Below are 5887 nucleotides of genomic sequence, written 5' to 3' on the forward strand. Positions count from 1 at the left end.
GACCGAGGAGGAATATCAGGCAGACGTGAATGAGCATATTGTAGGGAAAGCGGACACTGGAAGCGAGATTGCCCTGAGCTAAAGAACCAACAAGGGGTTCTGGTGAACTAGGGACTAGGAAAAATGAGGTGGAATTTTTAGTGAATACAAAACCAACTTATTTGGTGTTAAACTTCAGTGAAAAGAAGCTGTGGGAGCTGCTGGCCACCAGGAAAACATCCTGAAACCTTTAAAGTACAAACTAAGAAAACAAGTAAGAATGCCAAATTCACCAAAATCTTTAAGTGGAAAAGAAATCTTTAAGCAGGCATATCTGGAAATAAATTCCAGGTAAGGAAAAAATGCTTTACCTGTTACAGTAAAAATGATAAGGGGAAGGCCTGCCTAGTTCAGGTAAAACAATATCCCTTGCTCAGCAAGGCTGTGGGGGATATTGGCAGAAAAACTGAAATAAAATACACTCTGTAGCAGTTCTACTAATGTAAATCTGTGTGTTTTACCGTGACGGTGACTTGTTATGGCATGTGCAGATGACACTCTGCAGCAGCAGAGGAGGTAGGAAAGGAGGAATCATCCTTAATACCAGATGGTAAAATCCAAACTGTAAGTACAGATCAGGAGCCAAACTATTCTAATGATTCTCGATTTCCTGCTAGCCGAAGAAGGAAGTGTTTGTGGTAAATGAAATGTTTCCAATTGTTATTTGAAAATTGATGGCAATGGTGAGGTAGTTAAACAAATCACATCAGACAGGGAAGTTAGCCCATGTTCCCATCCGAACTTGGAAAGACTGGAATATTGACTTGTTTTCCTGGCTTCTCGGGAGCCCCTGGGTAAAACGAATCCTATTTTATTTGTTATGTGGATTAGCCACCTTATTGTTTTTGCCATGTGCTGTTCCATGTTTTATAAGATTAATTCAACGTGTTATAACTAACATGCAATTTGCTACTATGATTTCACCCAATGGCGTTAAACAAATTCGAGTAGTACGCCAAAATGTACAGTCAACAATACAGATTATATAGTTAACACAATAACAATTTAATAGCAAACAGGAATCTGGGAATAAGTAACTATTAACAATTCATACAACAATGTAGGCCGATTAAGAATACACATAGAATAGCAAAGAAAACAACCATCAGGAACGCACAGACGGGGATGTGGTAACGTCTTTTATACTTTTCCACCTCCACCATAAGTTCTTGACGTGTGACAGTAGAAAAACGCACCCTGTGCCTAAACAACGAGAAAAAAAAAAAAAAAGGTTTTTGATTCCCCTTTATAATGAACCATACAGGTTAGACGTTTAAAAAACACTCACCTTACGGGACGTTCAGAGGGGGAAATGCGCACTCCAGACCCTTCCTCCCTGGCAGGTGACGTGGCGGTCTGACGGTGAGAAAACATTGCATTGAAAGCAAGGACCTGTCATTTGGCCATAGTGCCATAAATGTCACCATTAACAAACTTACCGGAGTGGTAAGCTCGGGAAATGGGTCCAGGACTTCATCTGGACACTCAGCAGCCATCTTTTATCGTGTATGCCTTTGAACATGCGCATGCGCAATTTTAAACCCCACAGAATGTACTGGAACAATCTGGAAAGACCGCACATGTGAAATCCCTATAGTCTAGCCATGATAGTGACGCATAGATATATATAAAAACAACAAAAAAAGAATGTTTATAGAAACTATAGTATTTATAGTTCATTTATTACTTAAGTGGAATGTATAGTTTTAAGTGTTGGTTTCAGGTTTTGTTTTTGTAGGTTATTATATGTATTACCCAACCCTTTTGATTTATTTTGAAAACCGTGTGTTAGATGTAAAGTAAATTCAATGAATCATTTGACAACCAGTAAACAACAAATAACAATTTCTTAACAAACATGAACTAGAAGTTGAATAACAGAATACCAGTCCAGCAAAGTCTCATGTGAGGTGGAAAACAGGCTTCTTCACTCGTGAGTCCAGCACAGTCCTGAATAATGTCGGGGTGGTAACTCCATCTGTTCCCTCCACGATAGTCTGTGTCTGGTCCTTGGTATTTTTCTTCACGAGGTAACGAAGATGAACAGAAACAAATAACAAGTCACGTGGTAACTGCTGGAGATCAACAGTTTTCTTTTGTTTATAGAACAGTCTCTCGCACTCTGCTTTGGTATCCCATGGGTTCCACTTCTCGGGGCGGATTGCGAGGAAGAGATCGCACTCTTCTGTACCGGCGTGACCAAAAACACTCACAAAAGCACATACTGATGGTTACTGTAGTCACGACGAGACAAAGGCTGAACAGCAAAACCGTACAGAGTGTGTCGTCTCCTGCTCCCATCTTTTCCAAAATGATAAGGATTGTTTGTGGCGAGACAAACAAATTGGTCCGTGACCCTCCTGGTCAAGATTCAGGCTAATGCCCTGACCAAAACTGCACAATGAAAATGCATGCGCAGCCTAACCTTAAAGGGGCATGAAAATTTACCCCTTTAAATGCCCACCTCTTGGCTCTTGATTCTTAACCCCCACAAACAAACCTTATATATGCTAAGAAATGTTTTATTGTGTTTTGTTATGTCATCCTGTTATGATAATGTTTTGAAATTAGCTTATGACATGTTTGAGTTTTGAGTTGTTAGCTAACGTTTGTTAGGGATTTATAGTTCTTGTTAGTCATTTGTAGTTATTGCCTGTTATTGTTTATTGATAATGGTAAATGGGTTTAATGCTTAGATAAAGATTGTTAACCTCCTTTGTACAGTTGGCAGAATCTTTTCTCTCTCTCTATCTATGCCACCCACGGAGCAGCAATGTTGAGCCTCGGGGCGGTGTGAAGGACGTTATTGGGACATCGCTATCTGTCTCACCATTGCTGGCTGACCGCAAAACAACACAGAGACGGAGATACCCGAATCACCCAGAATAGGAGATCTCCGGGGAATACGCTGCTTAAAACACCCCACTTCCAGACATGTATGTTGGGTTGTTTGCCAATGTCTAAACTGTAATAGAGATTGGTCCTGTGTTTCATTTAAGAGACAACCTTACTGTATGAAATGTCACAATGATTCGATACGTACCAGGGGACCAGAGGATCAAGTGGAAATTTGTAAATTATTTTGTGGATGGGAACTGTCAGTACCTGAACTTTGGGAAGTACATGAAACAGACTGGTACAGAGTTTTAAGACAGCGTACTATAAGATTCGCCTGGAAATGGACACAACAACCAAACAGGTGGAAATATATTTAAGAGATAACTAACTCTTTAGACCTTGGAAATTATTGACAGGATAACAGCAAAATTCCCCTGAAGACTACCTGCTGCTGCTGAGAAGATATTGATATCCCGTTGCTCTCTGCAAAAGAGTAGACGAGGAAGGCAGAGAGGTACTGAACAGTGGGGAAATGAAAGCTAGTATCCTATTAATGGTATTGATTACCATGACTTCAAAAAAAAAAGAAAATGAGCATTACCCTTCAATTGGACCTTAGGTGGATGGGAAGATTCAATAGAAGTTCGGTATAACGTGACAGCCAGATCCCCAAAATTCCAAGTTAAATTGGAAGATTTAGTCTTTTATGAACTAGACCCACCCAGCTGACGAGAAAGAACAATAAAACCTTTTTATCTCTGCCCCAGTTCGAATCCAGGGAAAAGCTACTGCAATTTCCCTAATCACTATTACTGTGCATATTGGGGATGTGAAACCATAGCTTCAAACTGGGACGTAGCCATTAAAAATAGATTCTTAAATATAACATGGGGACCCGGAGGATGCAATCCGCCAGCTCCTAGCTGGGATAGACACGTAGAGGACCCCCATCTTGGCAACTGTAAGCATGTTATATACTAGAAATCCTGCAGCCTAATGACCACGGATGGCTATTAGGACGAACCTGGGGAATAAGATATTGGGAACCTGGACCTGATAGAGGGGTCTTAATATTTATTCAGAAACATGAACTAAAAACGCCACAAGCAGTGGGACCCAACAGAGTTATTAAAGAACAAAAAAGGTAACAAGAAAAAGCAAAAGGTAAAGAATTTTACAGCCACAGTCACCCTGGCTGACTACTTTAATTTCTACTTTGGTGGGACCCCTCATAATGTTGTTATTGGTTCTGACTTTCGGACCCTGTATCATTAATAAATTTGTAACTTTTGTGAAAAACAGGTTGGAAAAAGTGCAGCTAATGGTGATGAAGCAATCGGAACTAGAGATGAAAATCATACCAAATGAAAATCCTGAATTAGATGCAGCTTGTGAGGTATTGTCTAGGTTTGATCAGCAAATTACTTATAAATAAAAGAAGGGGGGAATTGTAATAAGTAACTGAAGGTAGTTTGCTGATCGACCAAGGTAAGCAAGAGGAACGAACCCGTTGTGGCGGTCTTAAGAACTTCCTGTTTAACAAGAAGAGACATGTCCACAATGTGATCTTGCTACACCAAACATGGGAACGTCCTGTCTGACAAGAAACCGCCACAACAGAAGCAGCAGAGGGGCTACTGAAGGTGTCAGAAGCGACCTCGGGGAAGAGAAAAAGAGCTGCTCAGCTTGCTTGAATTTGCGCGCCGTTGGTGGAGCAGGAGACTCCCCGGCCGCCCAGCGCTGTTTTGCTTACTTGTCGCTTGCTTTAATAAATCACATTTTCTAACTGGCCAGTCTCTGTCATTTCATTGGACAGCTAAACTATAACAATACCTCTGGCACGACAGATTCCCCTCCAACAAGGAACATTAAAGGTAATGCTGGGGAGAGGCAAAACGGCTCACCGACTTACACCCAAGCTGGTATTTCTCCTGCAGATGCCTGCTCTGTTTCAATCATGATTTCATGCCATCATACCTCAAAAGCATTATTCTCCTGAAGCCAAATCACGACCAAACACACGCAAAAACTACGCTGGCCTTAACGCCGAGCGGCTCTGCCTGCCGGTAGGCAAGCTGTAGCGCTCAGGGCTGTGCCCCCCCGACCCCAGACAGCGCGGTGCCCCCCGAAAGCCGGGCTGCAGGCAGGAGCCGCCCCGGGGCCAGCAGCCACCGGCAGGCGGGCAGGAGCCCCCCTGCCTGCAGAGAGGGGCTGGGGCTCGCCCGCTCAGCGCCTCGGGGGGCAGCCAGGGCAGGGGGAGCCGAGCCCCACCGGCCTGTGAATACGGAGCCTCTGGCGGGGGCCTGCGAGCTGCTGGAAGAAAACGGGCTGCTGAAGGGGTAAGGCTCAAGGACACCGGGGTACAATCACTGTGGTGGGGGAGATCCCGACCTCCTACTCAAATGGCCCCCCGAAGAGAGTGAACCCCCCCGCCCGGGGAGCATGGGGAGGAAATTTAAAATGAACTCTACCTTTAAACTGCAGCGAGAAGGCAACTAACCGATAATGAGCTCGTAGGTGTAGGCTTTGGGCAGAACTAACCAACTTCACTGTGTAAATATGTATCGTGAGTAAAACTACGTGTGCAAGTTAGGAGGAGCGACCCCCCTTGCACCCGGCACCGCAATAAACACCCCGCTTTATAACTTACCCCGAGTTACCACACGTCAGACGGAATGAGCAGCCTTTTCACTAAGCAATTAGTTCTTCACCTACCATGTCCCCAGCTGTTCCCTCACCTGAATACGCCCAAGTATCGACCTGCAGTAAAACTCTCCCGCAGAGCCTCTGTGCCTGCTCTGCAGCCTCGGGATTTCAGGCAGGGAGAGCAGTTCGCTGCCGCTCCTCTCCTGCCCCTCCAGATGCCTTTGCTCCTGCTGCTCACTGCCTGCTGCCCGGGGGGGATGGGGGGGGGGGGGGGGGGGGTGGTGATGGCTCACTCCCACCCATTGCCCTGCAGGACAGAGACATCCACCGCATCACAGACAGGGTCGGCCCGGCGAGTCTCTGC

The 5887-nt window shown here is 44.5% G+C and overlaps 1 long non-coding RNA gene across 1 annotated transcript; it reads right to left on the bottom strand.

The window, feature by feature from the left end:
• Window positions 1-962: 962 nt before the first annotated feature.
• Window positions 963-5684, bottom strand: LOC121081956. The gene is made up of 2 exons (XR_005825857.1): window positions 5616-5684; window positions 963-1395 (listed from the first exon to the last, which is right to left on the bottom strand). It is a non-coding gene; the product is annotated as an uncharacterized LOC121081956 (long non-coding RNA).
• Between the last annotated feature and the right edge of the window lie 203 nt (window positions 5685-5887).

This window comes from Falco naumanni (genome assembly GCF_017639655.2).
Source record: "Falco naumanni isolate bFalNau1 chromosome 23 unlocalized genomic scaffold, bFalNau1.pat SUPER_23_unloc_1, whole genome shotgun sequence".
Classification (NCBI taxonomy): domain Eukaryota; kingdom Metazoa; phylum Chordata; class Aves; order Falconiformes; family Falconidae; genus Falco; species Falco naumanni.